At 39.2% G+C, this 22712-nt stretch overlaps 1 protein-coding gene across 2 annotated transcripts in view; it reads right to left on the reverse strand.

Annotated features, from left to right (window-relative positions):
* The window catches only part of GUCY1A1 (guanylate cyclase 1 soluble subunit alpha 1), a 37172-nt gene extending 17897 nt beyond the window's left edge, over positions 1–19275 (reverse strand). The window contains exon 1 of one of the 2 annotated variants that reach the window (XM_058803504.1): positions 19215–19275. The gene's annotated coding sequence lies outside the window, so the exon portion shown is untranslated. Of the gene's footprint in view, positions 1–8991; positions 9140–19214 lie in introns of those variants that run through there. The other variant, XM_058803503.1, reaches the window with a different exon arrangement.
* Positions 19276–22712: the final 3437 nt, after the last annotated feature.

Raw genomic sequence — 22712 nt, forward strand, 5'->3', positions numbered from 1 at the left:
TATATTTCTGATTTCAGTTTTTACACAGAAACTCATTTGTTTCTCCTGCATGGACATCAGCAATACTTCATTTTTTTATTGCTGAATAACACTGGGCAGCAAATAAGGCAGTGAAAAATTTCAAGCAAGAACCATACTCCAAATACATAAATATACATAATACTTTATAGTGTAAACATTTTTATGGATACATAGATGGATATTTTTATTCAGAAGCCATTACATACCCAATATTACTACACTAAGAAATAAAAGCAGAAAAGAACCATATTTTATGTAGTTGGACTGATGTGTGTACTGAAGTTAAACACACATATATACATGCAGAATTGTCAGACCTAAAAAAATTATGGCTCTGATGGGTCTTACATTTATACTCAGGTGCTTTGCTGGATTCGGGCCTTAAATTTCAAGATAAATTTTGAATTTACAAAATAACCACTAAAATTTCTTAAGTCAAGTATATCTGCAGTTTGAAAGGAAAAAAAGACTCTGAAACATATTTTTGGAAAAGAATGTAGAATTAAACATTTTAAACATCTCCCAGGGAATGCAACACTGCAAATGCATATGCTGCTATTTAAACAGACTTAAAAAAATTTCTGAGTGAAGAATGTAAGAGTGAATTAATGGCTAGATTAGACAGCAACAAATATGTACTACATTTGCACTAACCTAAGAACAAAGAAAGTGAATGACCTTCATCAGTTACCAATGAGTTTTCAGTTTCTTTGGATTTTTTCCTGCTGATTAAGTTATTTCTCTATTTTTAGAAAACAATAATCTGGAAGTATTTGGGGTTCATTTCCATGCTATAATATAGTATTTTAACTATACCACATTTATTGTGATAGGAAAAATATCCAGGCAGGTAGAATCAGTTCAGAAAAGGAAGTGATGCCATTGTTTTACACCTGAAAAGTCTCCAGAAGCTGTCAATTGAGAAGAGGTCCCAGAAGATGGTCATGGGACAAGACACTGTCAGGGGCAAAATGGACACTAATGTGAAGATCCCTGAGTTGACAAAGCTGCTGGACATGCAGCTACTGCGTCTGCAGCTTCTTTTTGTGAAGCCACCCTGTGTGCTGCAGGACACCGACACTCAGCCTTGTCCTGCCCTGGTGGGGACTGGAATCTTTGCCCTTGATCTCAACACTACTTTGGGCTCCTGCCAATTGCTATTTATGAACATATCATAATTGATTTGGAAGAATGTGGATATCCATGATGTTTCTAGCAATAACACTGTTGTACAAAACCAATACCAGATCTTTAAAGTCCAAATAATGAAGACATAGAGAGAGTTTTCTGAAGAATCCTTTTCAAAGGATCCTGAAGTTCTTGTTTTCCCAGAAACAAATTGTATGGCTCTTTGATAAGAGAGATCCCAGTTCAAAACCATTATCAATTTAACAGGTATAACAATTTTCAAGCAGTGGTCAGTTCAAAACTCTTCCTGACCTCTGCAATGACAAAACCCCCTAAATCACATCTTTAAATAAACAAAGAGGAAAACCTAAATCCATTACACTTTAGAGGATTCAAATACTGAAAAAAACCTCTGTCTTCTTTAATTAAAACATCAAGTTTGCATCTGGTACCCTAAGTGTATCTTGCACTTAATTTAAGTAATGTTCAGAAAAAAAGTCTATTGTATTACAGGAAAATCTGTCTCACTCATATAGTAATTAGACATGTTAAAGGTCTGACAGGAGAAAGATAATGAATTCCCAGTGCAGAGATTACAGAAGCAATTTCAGCAGTATGATGGACCTTAAAAAGGTATGAAAAACATGATACCACACATCACAGTTTAAGTCAAACATCTGCAGATGCGTTTCAGGAATGAGGAACACCAGCCCTCCAACTGTTCACCATGTCTTTAGACATTTTCTGACCCTAACAAAAAAACCCAAAAGGAAACATGAAAGTAGTTTCTGTTTTTGATTCCTCTCCAAACATGGTTTGAGAGAGCTCATCCCAGGGGAGTAGCAGTGTCTAATGTGAATTCTCCATCTCTGGCATATTAATTGATGTTGTAATTACCTTGGGAAACAAACTGAAAATTAAAATTAAATAATCTGCTGTGAGATCAAACTACAAGGAACCAATTTATTTAGTGTCTGACTGAGTACAAGATGGCACTGTGCCACTCAGAAAAATGAAGATGACTTTACATAGTATAGCTGCAGAATAACTTAACAATGCTCAAAATGCTCTGTACAAACATTTCTAAGTTTACATCTATACATGTCTCTATAGATCTCTCATACTCATCTATACAAGTCAAAAACACATTCCTCTATGTTTATGTTTACTATCTGCTACTGAATACTTTCTTTATTACAACATTTATTGACATTGTCATGTAATACAGATCAATGAATCAATCATACAGTAAAATCCCTAATATTAACACAGCCATTTATAAAAATCAAGCAATACCACTTGTCAACAGTAGCTAAAGGCAGTTTATAATCTTAATTTATGGATATGGCACAAAAATTAAAAGCAACATTAAATACGTTTTATCTTATGACAAGCAGAGTCCTTCACTCAGAATAAGACAGAATATGGTATGATGGTATGTCATTTTTTAATTTTAAATCATACATATCACTTTGTTAGGTGAACTGCTGCATGTTGAGCAATAATTAAAAAAAAATAGTCCATTTTGCCAGAGTCAAAAGATATCACTGACTGAATCTAACTTTCTTTAATACGACAGAGATTGCAGCACTTGCAGGAGTGATGTGGAAGCCTTTGCCTCCACAGAAGCAGCTGTTAACTTCTGCCGTTATGAAAGAAAGGGGTTTGCTGTTCCCACTCAGCTCTAATCTCTGTGGGGTTCAGAAATCATTGCCTTTTGCCCCTTGCCAATCAGTGCCTCTGAAGAGAGCAAGGCAGGAACTGTTCTTTTTATGCACAGGCAAAATGCAACCAGCTTCTAGTGAGACACGTAAGGATCCAGCACCCTCCCCATCATGAGTAGCAGCTCATTTCTATTTTAGCTGCTGTGTCTATCAGCATATAACTAAATATTATAATTTTTCTTAGTAATATTAAGCACAATATCTGCATATTATTTTTTCTACTACAAGTGCTGTAGGTAGCAACAAAATCAAAGCCCTGGTGATTGGTCCATTTCCAAGGATCCTGAGGTTGTTTCTAAAATACTAAGAAGCAAGCACCTCAGGTCCACATCAATATAAAAGCTCATATTTTAATAAGTCAAAGCAAGTATTTATTATCTTATTAAATCCTGTACAAATAAGTTAACCTTTCATTGTTTGCTTCACTGTTAGTTTAAACATGTCCTGGGTACATACACCTTCAAAGCAATAATTTGTTTGGATATTGCAAAGCCAAGGAGTTGAGGTCTAGAAACCCCTTAATAAATGTGACCATTCAATCCTAAATCATTACCACCTTGTGTAGACATGGGCTTTATTTCATTTACAAAGTGGTACTTTCCTTTCCTGAAAGATTCTAGGCTTTTTCACAGCACCTATTTCTGCTACCAGAGCAAAGGCAAAAACTGACGAAAAGGTTGTTACCCTCTCTACAGATCAGGATCAGACACGATATGGAACAGTGGACTCCACAATAATTTACTGGTGCCCAAGAAATTACTAGAATCAGCAATCTCAAACTCCACTCCAGTTCCCAAAATGAATATGCTTTGCCAGGCATTAACTTTCCTTCTTGTTCAGCCAAAATTTCCACCCTCCTTTCTTTCAAGTCAATCCTTGTTCCGATCCATCTTTACCTCAGAGTCCTTTAAGTATTTTACCATTTTTTCTTCAATGCACTAAAATTTCCATTGTGTGCTGTGCAAGCCCAGTTCCAGTGTTCTCACCCTCTGTTTAGGGCTATTTCTAATACAAAGAGAGACAAAATTTTTCTGTAAGTCACAGCATACCTTTGATAATAAGGTAATACCACAACACACCACAGAATTTACTGATTTAATGAAATTACAGTGATTACCAAATGAAGTAAAATATAGTAAAGCAGCTATTAAAAATAATATAAATCACACCAATCAATCATTTTTTTAACAGTCCAAACATTTTAGTAAATCCAATTTCAGTGTTGTAACTCATCCCAGTGACTGTCCTATATTACTATATGACTGCTTAGGGCAAGTTAAAAATCTAGACCTTGCTTACAAGAAATCTTTCTCCCCACACAATGTGGAATTTCCTCACCTTTCTACCTTTTTTTTTTCCTGTATAAATTGTTTTAAGAGGCAGAGAAACACAATCAAATGTTTCCTCTGTGCTCCAAGTTGAATAGATTGCGATTTGCAACATTAGACAGCTACCAAGCCAGGAGATGAAGAAAATAATTACCTTTGTTTTCTGAGAAAAAACCAAAATTATCTACTTTTCTATCTTGTCATCTATCTTGAAAACAAGTTTCACAGAATACATGTCAACTTCAAAACTACTAATATGTCTTATTTTAAGGTCACGAGACAGACATTTCTGCTGCTTTACAATATTAGCATTTGTGTAATAACACCAAACACTATACCTTAATATTGAAACTAAGGTTCTTGAATACAGGGCAGAACCCTCATTTTAAAGTTACTGAGATTTCTTAAACTGGTTTTGCGACTGACTCATTTCCCTGTAATGGTCTGAAGCAAGTTCCTGGATCCAAATATACCCCTGGGAGAACCCCAGACTCCAGATGTGAAAGTCATATTGCAGCCACATCTCTGGTTTCAATTAAAAGCACAGGGGGAACCTTAATTACTACACCCATGTTTTGGCATGTAGCTAAAGGAAGAACCGATTCCCAAATGCTGCTGATAAAATACATATTTGCCATTTTAAGTATCACATTAAGTACTTTCATAGGGTAAATATTTTCCTATGCTAGGACCAAATAACAGGGAGGCATGCTGAGAAGGCAGCGTGGGAAAAATATTATTTTCCTGTGAGTCAAAACCTCTGTGAAAACAGTCCCCAGCGAGCCCAGCAGGCAGGCTCACAGCACCTGATGCTCTGCTCAGGATGAGAAGGAGCCCTTGACTGTGACACATCCGCACCCCCGGCCCGCAGCAGGGCTGGAGCCCCAGCTGAGCGATCCCTGACGGAGACACCCCGAGAGCCACGGCCCCTTGCACTGCAGGAGCGCTGGAGCTGCGCTGCCCACGGCCACTTGCACTGAGGCAGCAATAAAGATACCTCAACAAAAACTAGAGACCTGCTGTATGTAACCGTGATGCATTATTCAGGGTTTGGGCTTGCATTTTGGTTTGGTTTTTTGAGAAATCCCGACACTGAACTGACATAACTGACGAGACCTCGAGTGATCCGGGTGCCCGGATGAGGAAGAATTGGAAGGAGAGGAGCTGCTGTAGTGTGGGCAAGCAATGCAAAGCATCTGGAAATTATTCTCAGATTTAAAGGAATATATTTTTAAATATAGCATAATCTACATTTGCAGTCCCTGAAACTACAATACTTCCATAAAACTTGTACGAGAAAAGCTATGAAAAATAAATTTATGTCTTTTTTTTTAAGAATTAAAACTCATCCTGAGGACATGCAGTGGTCATGACAGTCTGCAGGAGTTAAATGTAAAGATCAAAGTGTTGCCCACAGCCAATGGAATTTAATTAGAATCCACAAAAGGAGAAGCACTGATGGTTAGAACATGAAGTCATTGTTAATTGTTGTGCTTACTGATTCCTTCCAAATGCCTACTTACAGCTCAATCTCTCAAATTTAGCAATGCATAGCACTTTACTATTTAACTTGACCTTTAACTTTACATGTCTGCAAAATCTGATTTTTGTTAATTTCATAGACCAAAAATGCTTTTAAGAAGCAAATAAACTAAAAAATAATAGCAATAATTTTGTGATTAAAGTGAAATCTAGTAACCTTTTATCCCATACCATTAGTGGATCTTCAGCTAGCATTCATGACTTAGCCAGCACTGCTGCATCTCTTTTTTAATAAATGAAACAACAAAGTGTTTAACAACTCCAAATTTCTAAAGCATGAAGTAGCTTCTCATTTGAGTACCATGCTCTGGATGAACTGTGAAGCATCTTTCAGAGATGATAAAAATTTCCTCTACTTCTTGCAAGACACTTATCTTGCTGAGATTTGTACCTGCACGTATTCTTGCTGAAGTTGATGTAACAGTTTACGCAACTGACATACAGGCTTTCATAAATATTATTTTCCCAAATACGCTGGAGCATGGTAGAGCAATATAAAACATTGATTGTAGTGTCTAAAGACAGTGCATATAGTTAAATATTCCCTTTGTGTTCCCAGCTTTAAATTATAATGAACAGCAAGTTTTATAAATAAAAGTATTATAAATAAAATGTACTAAAAGTTTCCATGGACTCCACAGATCTTAGAGAAGTGTCTGAAAACTAGGTCTGTAGAAAGAAAAGTGTTTCATTAGCAGAGTTCAGTTGCAGAGTTTTCTGACTAGGTATTTGCCACCTGTCACTTCTGTTTACAATGTCTTCAAAATCATTTTCATGCTGAAAATCACTGACAACTACCTTTCATATTTATTCAGGGCTAAGCACTCATGCCAACTCCTGTTGAAGTCAACAGCAGGTTTCTGGATACAGCAGGAACAGGATTAAACCTAAAAGGTCTGTCACTGCTGTCACTGAAATACTGATTTGCATGTTTTCTTATTTTTGAACCAAAATATGACCTTGGTTTTTTAATGTTGGGTTTTTGCAGCTAAGTGTGCAGATGCAATATTCACAGAACTGAGGTCATTTGAGATTACAGAAAGGTTAAAAACTGTGCATGGGAAGGTAATAACAGGAACTTGTAATTAGCAAAAATGGTTTGTCCTGCAGCATTGAGGTTATGTCCTTGTACTTTTTCTAAAAAAAAATATTGATTTAAGATGTGTACAACCCAAATAGATGGCTGAAGGGGTGTTTTCATAGCCATCATACAGCTACTGATTCTGTTTTAGGTAGGTCCCTGCAAAAAAAAAGCAGCTCTGAAGGAGCAGAGAAATCAGCTACTTTCCCAATTGTTCTCTTCCATGGTATTTGCAGAGCAGGACCAAGAGGCACCTTCCTTTTTGATTAAATGCCTACAGATGGTTTCTGCTACAAAACATGTTTAAAAATAATTGGAATTGCTGATTTAGCCCATGTGCACTGTAAATTAGCACCTTCCTTTTTTATGTCACTGATTGGCCTGTCATTTTGCACACAATGGTACAGGCTCATATAGTTATTCATAGCCCACCTCTTTCAAAATCTGCTCTTCTAAAAAAGATTTGAATACACAAAAGCATCTTACCTTTGAAAAGATTATCAGCACATCCAGAGAGACTGAATGCTCTAAGAATACATTACAAAACCACTCTGAGTATCTTGTTTAGGTGCTTTCTAATACTCTTCCACAAAATACAGCAGATATGCATTGAAAGCAGAGAAAGCTAGGTAAATATAAGAATTTATATTGTCCTTAAAAACACAGGCTTCTCTTTTCACTAAAATGATGAAGCTAAGTAAACATGAGAGCTTCTGTAAAATATTGAGCTTGCACGTGTGGTATTAAGAGAAATTAATCTTGTTAATCACAACAAATAAGCACTTAATGACTTACATTAGCCTGCTGTTAGTGTACACCATGTGTGTAACAAAACTAAAGATAAAATAAATCCAGAAGCAGATTTTGGCTTCCTGTTGAATGTTCAATCTGAGATGCTTGTTATTGTCTCCAGTGCAATTGCTGAAGTTACCACAGCTATTGCTCTTTCAAATCCTTCCGTTCCATTTATTCAACACTTCTTTTAAGCATATGAATGAAATCAAATTGCACAGAGTGTTTTTCAGATTACTTTTGCACAGGAAAAGTCAGCACATATAAATGAGAGCAGCAGGGAGAAGGAATGCAAGATTAACTCAGAGAGAACTGCCACGCTCACCATCTATTCTGCAATATCTTCCCCTTGGCCCCGGTGGCAGTTTGAGGGGATAATGTGGCCCTATGAAAAAGTAAGCTGAAAACATTTATGGGAGATTCAGCTTTGATATATCTAAATCATAGCAAGGCTAGTGAGATGTAGAAATGTGAGCTCCTTTATAAAGAAACTTCTCAAGTTATTAAAATGTAGCTTCTTGTTTTAATAATGGACACAGTGAAAATCAGAGGATCACTGAGGTATTGATCATGACACCAAGGAAAAGAAAACGTTCATAATGCTACATTTCCAAATCCTCACTAGTGATAAACAATTTAAAAAAAGACACATCCTTATAGGTAAAACATTTAAAATAGTAGAAGCCTTGGACAGTGCTGCTCCTCCAGTTAGAACAGATACATTTAGAAAGATTTAGTATGTTTCAAGCTATGCATTATACAGGTTCAAGTACATTAGCCGTTGAATTGCAGCCTTTTGTTACAATACCAAAGTTGAATATTCAAACAGAACAAAAATAATACCATCCAGTTTTTTGAAACTCTGTTTCAGTTTTGGATATTTTTGTGCCCAAGTGCTGGTTACAGACTGGCACTTCCAGAAATAGATGAAATAGATGCTTAGCTTGCAATGCTTGCAAATTCCACTGAAATTCACCAATTTCTGTGGCAGGTGTTTCAGACAGGGATTAAACAGTTTAAGAGATACTGAAAAATGGAAATCCAAGAAAAGGTTAACAAAGAACAATTCAGAAAATTTGATCAGATGTATCAATTGCCAGCCTCTAATTCAAGGCACAAATGCAGGGCTTAATTATTGAGGCAAATTAAATGTATTTTAACCGTAATTCTTCTGCTGCTTTTTTGTGACTTTTTGTGCAAGGTCCTCAGGTCTTTCTCTCATTGGGTAAATACAGACATTGTGCATTGCATGAACCACAGGGTAATCTTCCTGGACTTATTCCAGGCAGGGTACCTAGAATCACCCACATTTCTTCACTTCACAACCTGTATAACTGCACTGGCTGCAATGATGTTAACATCACAGTATTCTTACCGAAGTCTGAAAGATCAGAGCTTGTCTCCACTCCTCAGATTGCAGTTTTCCTATTTTTTCTAATTTATTTTGCTGTTCTTTATTATGTGAAAGACAAAGAGAGATGCAGACAGAATAAAGGATCATGGAGGAAAGAACAGAGGAAAACCTATAGAAAAACATGAAGATCAAAAAATCCATAAGAAATAAGGAAAACACGGCCAATAGAGCAAAACTATTTGCAATTGAATGGACAGTTCTCTTACTGATAAAGTGCTTTCTCTCTACTACAAATCCATTGAAGTTTGGTAGGTTCTTATGCAAATAATTTTTCTGTAATCTGTCAGTATAGCCTATAGAACATGTTGACATGCCAATTTAATGGAGTCTTCCAGCAGTATTTTAGATTTTAGGAGAAATTTTTTGTTTGTTGTTTCTGTGTTTCAACCAACTCTCCTGGCTATGTATTACTCTCTGATGCACAATTAAGGAAAGATACATGTTTATTACCTTGATTTGGCCATCGAGATTCAATTTCTAGTTTCACTGGTTCGCTGCACTAACACCTATTGGAGGGCTGGGAATGACATACTTTGTTTTGCAGCATTGTTTAATGAGGCTGCCCTGTGTTAATAAAGAAGTAAAAACTTCCTGTGTTATCTTCCAGTATTTTGTTTTAAATGGCATTGATTTCGAACATAAAGGTTAAATGTCCATTGTTACCAACTTAAGGTTTCATTTCATAATTTTACATTTTCTTTTTTTTTAAGGATATTTCACTTGTGTTCTACAATATGTCCATATTGTACAATATAGACATTTTGTTCTACAATATGTCTATAAGAAATCCATCAGGCCTTCTGAAGGACCAGTTAGTGCTGCACGTGTATCTGAGATGCCAGGATGGAAGCATTACCTACCTGCTCCCTTCAAGGCCCTGACCTGCATGGCAGCGAGGCAGCATGGAAGTGCACTGGTGTCAGCAACCACCCATAACCACAAGCACACCTTCCTCCCACTGCCACCACAGAAGGGAAGGAACTGTATGGGCATCCAGTTCTTAGCTCAAGGTATGGCAATTTATGATTCAGTGCTGGGAGGCTTTGGGCTTCAGTCCTCAGGTAAAATGAGCACAGAACACATCTTGGTCTAGAGGAGCTCTCAAACAGGAGCCAAAGAAAAGTAGCAACAGAGTCATCTCAGATTTACTTTATTGAGAACCCAAACTAAAATCCATTGTTATTGATAAACATCTTTGTCTCAACACTTCAGCTGCCCAGAGACCTAAGGCTTACTTGAAGTGTAGGGGCTGTACCACCACAAAGGTCCTTCAAGTACAATTTCCCACCAAAATGTTAACAAATAACATATGAATTCCACATGTGCTGTTTTTTTAAATCTGTAAAATGGAAATCCACCACTGAGCACCTGTTTTCTTTTGTCATATTAAGAAATTACGTTCATTTCAAAAATGGAGCTACCTAACAGGATGTCTCCAACTTGCTGTGTTGCATACTAGTTCTGTGAATAACAGCTCCAAGCAGAAAAGAACACAGTTCAGCTGTTTCTGAGGTGAAAGAGCAGAGCAACTGGCTAGTGAACTGAGGCAGAAAAGCTAAAAACGAACCAAAATCAAATTCCGGCCATATCAAGTGGATAGGTACGCAAGAGTAGTACTTCAAATAGGTTTTGAATGTTATTTGAATATTATCTTGAAGAGATATGCTCCTTTGCCTGGACAGTTAAAATTATTGTTCACTGGACCTTGAAAAAAAAAATCATGTAACAAATAATGTGTTCCACCTCTGTACTTGTTTATGTGCTCAGAAAGAGAATGCTACATAGGAAGCTTCCCCTTTTCCAAGGGAGTAAAGGCTGAGAAGCCATGAGAATAGCTGGGGCAGAGGGAGGGAATGTGATGCACAAGTTGCTGGAGGATGTAAACCACAGACTTAAGTTTAAGGATAAAGAAAAGTAGTATCTCCTTCACAAGGAATTTCCTGCCAAGATGAAGACAAATTTTTTTAAGCATTTTGGCATTCTAGAGCATTTTGAAGCAGCGTGAATCTTGCACTCTCAACACGTAAAAATAACACAGGGAGGAAAGAAAGGCTGCTGCACTGTGCATAGTCTTCCTTTGTATGGGGTCAGAAATATTTGACATTTCTGCTTACACTTTAGGTGATGTGGAAAATACAAAACATTTATTTTAAATACTTGTACCTGACAAGCCTTAACAAGACACAAGCACTAACTTTACAAGTATCTTGTGGAGAAATTAAATTCTCACAGTATCACAAGTATCATTGCAGTATATTCACATTGTAAACCTTTGCTCCTGATTTTCAACTCTGTTTATAACAGGCATGTAAATCCCATGATGCCCATACTATGTTTAACTGACATTAGGATTGCATTCCTAAGTAATGCAGCTTCTTTGCTAAAAGACAGAGTGCCAAACCTAAGTTTAAAGATCAGAATGCATTTATTAATATTTTACTCAAGATCATGAGCATTTTCCATCACTGCAGTGTAACAGCTTGGAAAGAAAACACTGAGTATTTGTCATATAAACCCATATAACTGCCTTTTTTGGCATATTTATTCCAGCATTAAACTGATCAGCCATTTACAATATAATAGCTTACAACAGTGGCAATAAAATCTAACTAATTTTTTAGATGCTTTTCTGCCACTCCCACTTTTTTATTTATCATCTTATTTTTCCATCTACCAATTTCCTACTAACAAAATTCTGCCCACAACACAGGCAGGGATATTTTGTTTTCGTTTTTGCTACGGGTAAAGCATAACCCTGTATCCTATCAGTAGTCCTTGTTTTTCACTGTTTCAAAGCCTATTTGAAAAGATACTTTTTCCTTTTAATTCCCCTCTATCGTTTGAACCCATTTTTGCTTAGAACTTATGATTGCTTAGAACTCCAAATAATTTTCAAAGAGAAACTCAAAGGAAGATACCATGAAACCACATTTCATATATGAGGCAACAATCAAAGCCAGTTTTTACTGGCATTTCTGAGTGCCTGTCTCTAATCTGCTACGAGAATAGTCAGTGACATGATGCCCACCCACCTCTATCTCATGCATGGTATAGCTGCACACTTCAAACTGTGACTAGCCATGCCTCTGTTGGTTCTAAAATTTACTGTTGTTATGGTAAGTGACTTTTTCCACATATAGCTGACAATCATGCTGCCTCTCCCACAGATCAGGAGCATGTGACATTCGGGGCTAAGTCCGACCCTGATCGAAGCTGATACTAATTTTCAGATCAGCAACAGATTTTCAGTGTCACGCTACAAATGTGGTCTCCGTCTCATGAGAACATCAAAAGGTTTTGCAAACTGTGCCTAACTTGAGATGAAGACTGGTCTCTTCTCTGTTATTTCACTGCCACAACACAACCAAATGCTTTGTCTGCAAAAGGAAATATTTCATTACCTTCCAACATTCATGAAGGTCTCACTATTTAGTCAGCAAGATCACAACTTGCGAAAATTTTTACAGAACTTTTGTTTACGCTTAAATACTGGTATTTAACCTTCTGTGAGGTGATCCTTGGGCAGGTTGCTTAGCAGAGAAATAGTGCCACTGATACCCTGCATACTGCTCTCTCTCTCTCTGTTGCTGTTGGTAGGCCTATTACGTGCTTATTTTAACCCAGAAGGCTCCAATTAATAGCAGGGCCATACAGAAATATATAGCAAAAGATGATGTCTGACCTGAAGGGTTTGCCCTCTGAATGGCTAAAACAGAAAAATGGGATATGAAAGGAGCATAACAATGCTTCCTTTATAAATGGGGAAATAAAGCATGCTGGAGATCACAAAAGGAACACAGCAGCCAAGCTAAGAAGTGTATCCAGATGTCTTAGCAAAAGTTAAGAGATTGCACAAGTTTGCTGGGCAGTTTACTAGATCTGAGTGATTTAGAAAAGTTATGTTTGACCTTATAAAAACTGGCAGCCAGATCTTAAAAGCAACAGTGGGACGAAAACACTTTACACAATAAAATTCTAACAGATTTTGAAGATAGGATTCATGAAAGGATGCAGGGGCTAAATATACATGCAGAACAAGGAAGGTATCCTCATACTAAAACCACATGGCTAATACACAGCAGGTTTAATGTCATTCTCTTACTTCTGAAAGCTTCATAATTCCTTAAAGAAAATGCATTTCCCCTTGGCTGGTTTTTAATATCATGCAACTTTTTTGGGAACTTTAACTGTATCAAAATAAGCATTTCATTCAAGCTATAATTAATTGTAATTATTTCTGTCACAGTTTTTGAGAAAAAAAATTGGTTCCCCATTGACCAAAAGCCTTGCTAAGTTACTTAAGCCACCAGACTCTCCCCCTTCATAACATTCTAATGGGGAAATTCTAAAATCCTACCTCTAAATATGCCTCGTGAGCTCTATGGACTAATGGCTCCATTTTCACTAAAATTCCAGAAATTTATCTGTCTGCCAAAGATTTTTCTCATCACAAAGGCAAATAGTTTTGCACTTTCAGCTTGCCAGTGCAAAGAGACAAGAGACAGCTATGAAGACAATTTCGGCAAAAACAACAAAAAAGGAGATTTAAAGTTAGATTGATACATGCTTTCTCTGAAGACATGGAAATTTTGCCATTTTTAGCAGTTCTATTTAAAACAGGAACTGCAATGAGTATTTTAGGGTCCTGGATGCCAGCAGTCAGGGCTGGGGAGAAACACAGCTATTCGTGTAAGCAGATGCCCCTCCCTATTAACCAGAAGGCAGCACCTGAGCATATTGTCTTGTGTTTTCAAATCATAGAAATCATTATGAGCAAACATAAAATCCCAATTTTTCCCAATAACAAACTAGAAATATTGCTGAGGTGTTCCTCTGTTTTCAGGCTTTTACTAATGCTCTTTTGTGTGTGAAGAGTTTCTGCATTTGCCGAGGAGGGCAATCAGCTTTCCCTGAACAATTTTTGCCAGTCTGCATCTGTATCAAGTGCCAAGTGAAATGCAAGGTTAAAATGAAATTAAATACACATTTACTTTGGTCAGCATTAGAAAGGCAGTCATTGCTGCACAACACACTTCTGTCTAATATACTATTGAGAAACTTGGTGTTGTGCTATTATTTATTAAAAATGGAGAGTTTAGCAGCAACTAATGTACATGGCATCACAGAAACCACAAGTTTTACTGCACTGTCTGGAATCAGTGACATTCAAGAATTACACCGGGAGGATTCCCACAAAATACATTTTCCCCAAAAGCATGATGTATTTTGGTTCTGAATAACTCAGAACTGGGCTGAGGAACAGATTCACTTCATAAATGTATGTTTCTTTCAACTTCCATTTGTGGAGGGGAAAATAATCAAAGAATCTTAGCATGCAACCTTCTAACAAAATATTTTAACTTTATTCACTTGGGAGGCAATTGGATGACTTGCATGGGATATTCCCTGCAGCTCTCTAACACAAATAGCTGTCCAAGGGCTACATTCCACAATGCTTGATAACATCTTTGGAAGTGGTTCCAGTCTCCTCCAAGATGATACACACGTCCTGTTTCTAGATTACAACTACACAATTGAAGCTCTCTTCCTGAGCCACTGCATGGCTGACCTATTTTCTATATGGACTTAGCTGAAACAATCAATGGGCATAGCCAAGCGTGAAGTGCAAGGCACAGCCAAGCCATCCCAAGGGAGGGTTCCAGAGAGTGTGACCCACAGCCCCAAACCATCCCAAGGGAGGGTTCCAGAGAGTGTGACCCACAGCCCCATGCCCCACAGCCCCTGCAGGAGTGCAAGCCTCCAGGCATTTCTTCCCTTGCCTTAGGGCACAGAAAAAGTGGCCTTGTCACTCAAGCAGGGACAGCACAGCATTCTGCTCACAGGCAGATACATATGCATAGGAAATAGAGATGGGGGCTCTCATGAAGGAAATACCCTCTAAGAAATAACACAAGGTCACAGCTTGGTTATCATCTGGGCTTAGTGCCCTCCCTGGAAGGAATTACCCTCCTGGGGTCGACTTGCACAAGGGATTTCATTTGAATGCCTCTGCTAGCAGGGCACCATTCTCTTGGAACAGCTACTTCGAGTGTGAATAGTGAATATGCAAGAAGAAAATCAATTCACAAATTGACTTTAAGTAGTACAAAGGAACTAATTTAAAGAGTCAGAGCAGTAAAATCAAGAATAATGTGTACCACAATACTGCCACTGGGAGAGTGCTTAAAAGTAGCAGTAAAGGCCTGAACCATGGAAGGGGGCATTTGAATGAAATGAGAATGTCAGTTAGAATACAATTAATCTCAATTAAATCTGAAAGCAGTAATATTCTTAGCAAGGGCATCTATTCCACTTAACAAAACTATCATATAACAGGAAACATTAATAAAAAAACAACTGGAAGTGAATATCACGAAGTACTATGCTCTGACAGGGTGGAGAGACTGAAGGCCTGTGCAGGCCCTGAAGCTCAGAGAGGTGCCTGGGGTCAGAATCAATGGACAGGACGTGGTGAGGCCTCTCTGTGGTGAAGTAAAATTAATCTGTAGGGAGCACATTTGCTCTGGCTTAGGTCATGAAGCAGCAGAACAGTGAAACGTGCACTCCTGCAAAAAGGTTGATATCAGCTTGCTCTCAACACCACATCTACAGAAATAAATATCCTGTGTGGTGAGCCACTTCCTAGCACTGACCTACAGCTGCCATCACCCGATTAGGACAACCAAAAATATGGAAGACAAGCATATCACCAAATGAGCTGCAGTCAGTACCTATGGCACAAATAAAAGGCTTAACTATAGATATTAACATGTTTTTTTCAGTTGTCTCAAAGCATGAGAATCTATAAACAAAAACCTTATACAAAATCTGCTTTTTCTAGCAAATTTTGCTGCTTTTATTAGTAAAAATTAGTTTGTTGTTTACACCATAGCTAGAAGCCCTAGTCAATTTAAGCACATGCTTAAATCCTATTGTAATTTTAAAATTAAATAGACACTAACATTCTGCCCTGAGCAGTGTTGCTTTGTTGAACAAAAACCAATGCCTTGAACTGACTTAAAAATATAATATGTTTAATGATAAACTTGAATCTCTACTTGTCATACAACTATTCATGGAAGACACACTGAATATACATCATACATACAGCCATACAATATACAAACATCATACAGCCATATCTGAAATGGTGAAGACATGCTAGAAAGAATGTTCAAAGTAATGTCAAATATGAGATTTGGCCTAATTGAAATTTCAAATGCTAAAAATCTTAATTGTAATGGCAAACATCTCCATAAATGCAGTAAATTTTAGGACACGTAGACAATAAAGATCTTTAAAAATTAAATAGTACAAAAAGTGCAAGGACTCCCAGCAAAGAAACTCTAATGGCAGGTCTCCAATGGCCCAAATTTCATTTGTTAATAAAATGTGCCATCTGAAATGCAATGATTTCTACATAACGTTACAATAAAATACTTTAAATCACATCCTGCAGTTTCCAAGAATTTTTTAAAATAAGATTTCTTTTTCCTTATGCAGAACTTTTCTTAAATGACTAGGCTTTTATAAAGAAAAAATATATTTTTTTCTTTATAAAAACCTGTTGCTAGTCTGCAAAGTAGATACAAAATACAGCCAGTACCTCCTCGCACATATTTCCTTGTGGATAATTTACAACATGGCATATGCTTGCTTAGATTACTGAGGTGCTTGAATTTTAGTTCTTGGGGATTTTTGAAAGTACAATACGATTTACAGGATTTTTTGTTGAAAACTCATTTCAGTTAAGAGGGAAATAGCTGTGTTTGTTACAAATTCTATCTTGGCCTCTTGGATAACTTATTTTGAGTCTTGGTAATTTTTTTTTTTTTTTAGAATTTTAAACAGATGGCATTCATACTCATAATAGCACTGATATTTTATCTTTTATAGCATGACATAACCAGGTTTTGACTGCTACTGATATTTGGCATATTAAATTTTATTATCAACTCTTACTTATGTTTTGATTTCACTATGGGATCTGTTTTGAAACAGACTGTCATAGAAGGCTAAGAACAGATTTTTTTAAAGAAAGCATTAATCCCAGTAAGACAAATATACTCGAGTACTTACTTTTATGGACCCTGACTTCTCATTTTTAGTGTTTTATTAAAAATTTTATTCATTTGAGTACTCAGCAAGTGAACCAGTGGAAGAGAGTGCAGCGAGACCTTGGTGAGACATTTTATTGATGTCAAAAAGGAAAAAAAAACCACTGTAGAACTAAATTCCTTACCTTTTCCTCCAATATTTGCCTCATGATCTTGCATTGTCATGACTCATAATAGCTGCAAGCTACATATTTCCACAGAAAAAGGAAGTACAACCAGGAAATCTGAAAATGTCCTTTCCTTCTCTCTCCTTCCATACTTTTCCTGCCTGCTTTGGATCAGCATGATTCCAGCAAATGCTTTTTTTTTTTTGAGAATGGGAGCACAAAGTTTTTCTATCACTGCTACAGTACTCCTCCTGCTTCCTTACAATCACCTGGTTCATTTAAGGTTCTTGCTACTGGCAAAGCAAAGAGAACAGTCATCAGAACGTATGGCCGGATGTAGCACCCCAGAGCAACACAATCCAAGCAAGAAACTTCTCTACAATTCTCTTTCCTACAAAGAGAACATTTGTAACATATTTGCACACATTCCTGGGATGCCTGAATTGCTTATCTTCTCTGATTAATTATATAAAATGGTCTGTTACAGGAATCTCTTCCCAGTACCGCCTGTCACCACCTTTTGTTCCTGACCCTAGGAAAGTAGTAGACCCATTTACATGATTTAAAGTGTATGTTTCCTTACGACTCCTTTTTGTAGTTTGGAAACAAATAATCTCAATTCTAACTACAAGAAAAGGGAGTGGCTCCATTGGGAGTTTTGTCTTAGGAAAATTATAAGATTAGACCACTTCCAAATAAGTAAAACACTTTGTTCTATTCATACAAATATAATTAAACTCTTACACTTGTTATGAAAAAAATTCCTCTGTTACATTATTCTGCAGCTCTGTATTCTCAGACTTAATAATGGAAAATCCAAGTGAATAAAAATGTTGGTTTTCCTACTAGTATTCCAAATAGCAAATGTCTGATCATCTCTCTTTAGAGCAACCCACATGCAGCACACGTAGTCCAGTGGATGTGAAAAGCCCAAATACAGCATTACAGACACACTGCATCCTTGCTTATCACTTGTTCCCTGTTAAATCATCCTTTGAACTTAGAAAGCCATCTTACTACATCCCCAGAATTAGTGACCAGCTCTGAAAATAGAGCCATTTTAGAGGCAGCATTAGATCAAGCTTGAGACATGACGTAAGATGTTTAAAAGATGTAGGAAAGATGTACAAAAGCACTCCTTTATATATGAGAGAAAAAGTTTTCAAGTGTATCATGATTATAGATAGTGATGATTTTATAAAGGGAATACTAAACGTAGGCTATTAATGCCCACTGGGCTTTAGCCACAGAAACGAACCTATTCACTCAGAAAAGGATGAGCCTAAAGTCTTGAAGAAATGGAAAGAAGAGGGAGGAAAGTGACTGAAAAACTGCTAATCATCATGAGTGCAACACAATTTGGCGGTTCATTTACTCTTCCTAGGAAAAAGAAGCAATTGGAATAGCAGATGCAGAGATGAAGTTATTGTTAGAGCATCAAGTATGTGATGAAATATCAGGCTGGTGTCTCATTCATGAGGTGGCATGATAGAAATTGCTCTGAAAACCGGATAAGAAACCTTACCTAAGCATAACGCAGTAACGCCAGCCTGAACGGCTTTAATTAGCTCGACGAGCATCGGCAGGTCGCGAATTCTTAGAAAGCCTCACAATGCACAAAGGCCGCCGGAGTACCGCCCGTGGCTGGAGCCCTCAGCGGGCTCCCCGAGCGCTTCCAGCCCCGAATCGATCCCTGTTCCGCTCACGCCCATGTCTGCCTCGGAGCACGGCGCACAGGGGGCTCGGGGCGCTGAGGGGAGAGCGCTTCGCTTCCCCCGCCCGCTGCCGGGCTCAGCACCGACCACCGCCCGGCCGGAGAGAGCCCCGGCCCCGGCCGCGCCCCGCGGTCACGCCGGGCGCCCCGTCCCAGCGCTGTCCAGGGTCCCCGCCGCCCCTCTCCGCGCCCCGAGCGCCGCTCGCTCCCTCGCTCGCTCCCTCCCTGCCTCCGTCACTCACTCACCATGGCGCGGGGTGCCCGCGGCCGCAGCCCCGCCGAGGGGCTCTGGGCAGGCGCCGCTGCCGCTCCCCGGCGCCGCCAAGGTGTATTTGGGGAGCGGGCGCGGCGCGGCGGCGGCGGGGCCCGGCGGGAGGGGCCTCCCCGCGGGCCCAATCAGGGCGGCGGCGGGGCGGGGGCGGCGGCCGGGGGCGGTGCGATGGCCCCGCGGGCCGGGCCGGGCCGGGCCGGGCCGGGCCGGGCCGGTCAGGCAGAGCCGGGGCAGAGCCGGGGCAGAGCCGGGGCAGAGCCGGGGCAGAGCCGGGGCAGAGCCGGGGCAGAGCCCGGGCAGTCCCGCCGAGCGCCGCCGGCGTGGAGCGGCCCCTGCGCGGGGACCGGCGGGGGCTGCGAGCGGGGCGCGGGCTCCCCGGTACCCCCCCGCCGCCGGTGCCCCCTCGCCTTGCGGCCCCCACGGGTCTGGGCTCGGAGAAATGTCAGCCTGCGCAGCCGGGAGCTCCTGTCTGCGCCTTCCGCGCCAGTGGGAGCCTGTGTCACTGGGGGCACGGCGCTGTGCTCACTGACGTCTTTTCCACACCAGGATCCTTCCACATACCCTTCTGTTCGAAAACGTGTGCTGCCATATTTGTTTTATTCGCGTTTTCTCTACCACGGCTTATATTTACTTATTGCTAATGATATTCCGTGCAATATGTGATACACACCTTTTTTTACTGTGGCCTTGGAGTGCTGCTATTTAAGCTCATACCTAAGCAGTGAAAGAAGGGAAATGCCTTTCCAGATAAGCACAGAATAAAAGAATCGTTTACTCAACATCAGCATATCAGATGGCCAACTTCAATTTAGAGCACAAATTCATAAAACGCTCCTTGTAGCGTTGCCCAGGTATGAAATTGTGCTCTTAGTTTGTGCATGCCACCAGAATGATAAGTCAACAAATTTTAAATCTTTACCAAAGCCTTTTTATGGTAGATTCACTGGATGGAACCAATGGATAGTTTATTGGAAGCCCAGGAGAATAAATAATTTTGTCGGGCTTGGACAATTAATAGTGACTGAGTTCACAGTAGGAACAGTTGCCTTATTAAGTCACATGGAAACAAACAGAAAATTTCACCAGGAAAAATGGCTGTTGTTAGCTGAAGGATGAGTTTGGAGCAGGACCATACCTACGCAGCAAGGGAAGAGTGGCTTGTGGCTGACTGACTATTGTACTGTAATAAGCAAGTGTCAAAATCAACCAAAACAAAAGTAGCACATCTCCAAGTGGTTTTGAACAGACCAACTTTACGCAATAGAGGGTATCAAACTTAAGGTGTGAACGTTTTGTTGCTTCCCTGTCAGAACTGGAAGATGGTTTAATAAATATATCTGCTTCACACCATACTTCCCTGCCTGCCATGTAAAAAGAAGAGAAATCTGTCAGCCAAAGAAGCGATTAATTCCTTCAGCCACCAGTTAGTTAACTGAAAATAATCTGCCAGAGCCCAGTCTGCTGCCATTTCTGAAGTCATTGACAAGCAATATGAAACCTGAGTGATAAATAGCATAAGACTTTGTGTCCCTCATAAAACTATTGCATCAATAGATAATGCATTGATGCAGTGTCTTGCCTTCAAAAACAAAAATTAGTCTCAAGGCAAGGTGTGGCCCTGCTAATGTTTGCCCTCATTTGCAAACTGCCCTAACTCTCACTTTTCAGTCTCACTTTTCTTGCCTTTTCCAGACATTTCTGGAAAAAAAAAGTAGAAACAGCTTTTGAGCAACTGATATAAGTGAATTCCATTATCAGGTTTCTGTACCAAAAGGAGTAAGAGCTTCTGTTGCACAGAGAATTCCTATTCCAGGATGTGCCATGCAGATTTAGATATGATGATCGCTGCAGTGTAATCCTGCTGTGACCAGGGACAAACAAACACTGGACAGGAATGGCGAATTTGGACATTTGGTGAGGAGCTGAATCATCAGCACACCAAGGTCTCCCAAAGTTCTTGGAAAGCCACTGTTCATCCCTGTCATTTGTTATGTGTGTACTAGCAGTGACTTGCAAACTTGCACCAAATAAAACAAAGAACGTGCTTAGGAATAGGAACTTTGCAGTGAGTATTTGAAAGAAGAGAATAGTATTTCAAGTTATATCAATTGAAGTATTAATTAATACAAGGCAGTATTCATTTTACTTTAGTCATTGGAAAGTTAGTGCTCCAAACAAAATTAGATTAGATAAATTCCTTCCATAAGATCCATAAGATCCTACAAATACCAAAAAAGATATCACGTTTTATTTAAGGAACACTTATGTCACACTTAAAAATGGCAACATTTTCTTAATTTTCTTCTATAAAATCAAGTTCTTTTTTTTGACCAATAAGATGGAAAGATTGTAATATATGTAATGGTGCTAAGATATATGTATAATCAAATATAAGGGCATCATAATTCAGAGCATAATTAGCACTCCTAAACTGCCATTTACTTGCATCTGCTGTATTTAATTCAAGTTCCCAAATCAGATGTCTTCAAAGAAGCACCTCTCAAATGTATCATCTCCCCCATGGCAACTGAAATTTCTGAAAATACAGAAAGCTGCAACCCAGAGCTGTGGTGCTGAGCAGCTGATGGCTCAGCCTGGATGGCTTCAGGCACCGTGGGGCTGGAGATGCTGGCAGATAATGGCAGAAAGAGTGAGGTTGGAAGTTACCTCTGGACTTGAGCTAATCCAACCCTGCTGCTCACAGCAGGGTGAACTAGAGCACATTGTTCAGCATGGTGTCCAGCCAAATTTCTAGTGTCTTCAAGGATGAAGACTCCAAAACATTTTTAAACATCACATTGCAGTGTTTGACAACCTTCACAGAAAAAAAAAAAAAAAAAAAAAAAAAAAAAAAAAAAAAAAAGTTATTTTCCCATATTTAAAAGGAATTTCCTGTATTTCAGTTCGTGAAATACACATCCTCCTGTCCTCCTGTCTTTGCACAGGATGCCACTGGGAAGAGTCCAGCTCCCTATTCTTTTCTGTTCCATTAGATATTTATACCTGTGGATAAGATCTCCAGAAGCCTCCCTTTCCTTAGTCTGAGCAACCACAGCTGTGCCCTGTCCTTGTACATCAGATGCTGCTGTCCCTTAACCATTTCAGCAGCCTTTGCTGCACTTGCTGCAGTCAGTCCATGTCTCTCCCTCGTGCTAGGGAGCCCAGGCTTAGACCCAGAAATCCAGATTCTCCACCAGTACTGAGTAGAGGGGAAGCATTACCTCCTGCCACCTGCGGGCTGTGCTCTCCCTAATGCAGGCTCTGTAATGTTTATGGCAGCCTAAAATGATCCTAAATAGCATTTACCACTGACAGGAGAAATTGCACTGCTGCAAATGTGCAGTGCTCCAGGTAGAAGTCTGCTTGGCTGTAGTGCTCATTTGTGTTTTTGCTTGTGAAGTCAATGTGGTCAATCACAGTCCTCATGGATTCCCTGGCTCAGTTCACCTCTAATTGGTGGATTATTGAACCAA

The sequence above is a fragment of the Ammospiza caudacuta genome, chromosome 4 (genome assembly GCF_027887145.1).
Source record: "Ammospiza caudacuta isolate bAmmCau1 chromosome 4, bAmmCau1.pri, whole genome shotgun sequence".
NCBI lineage: Eukaryota > Metazoa > Chordata > Aves > Passeriformes > Passerellidae > Ammospiza > Ammospiza caudacuta.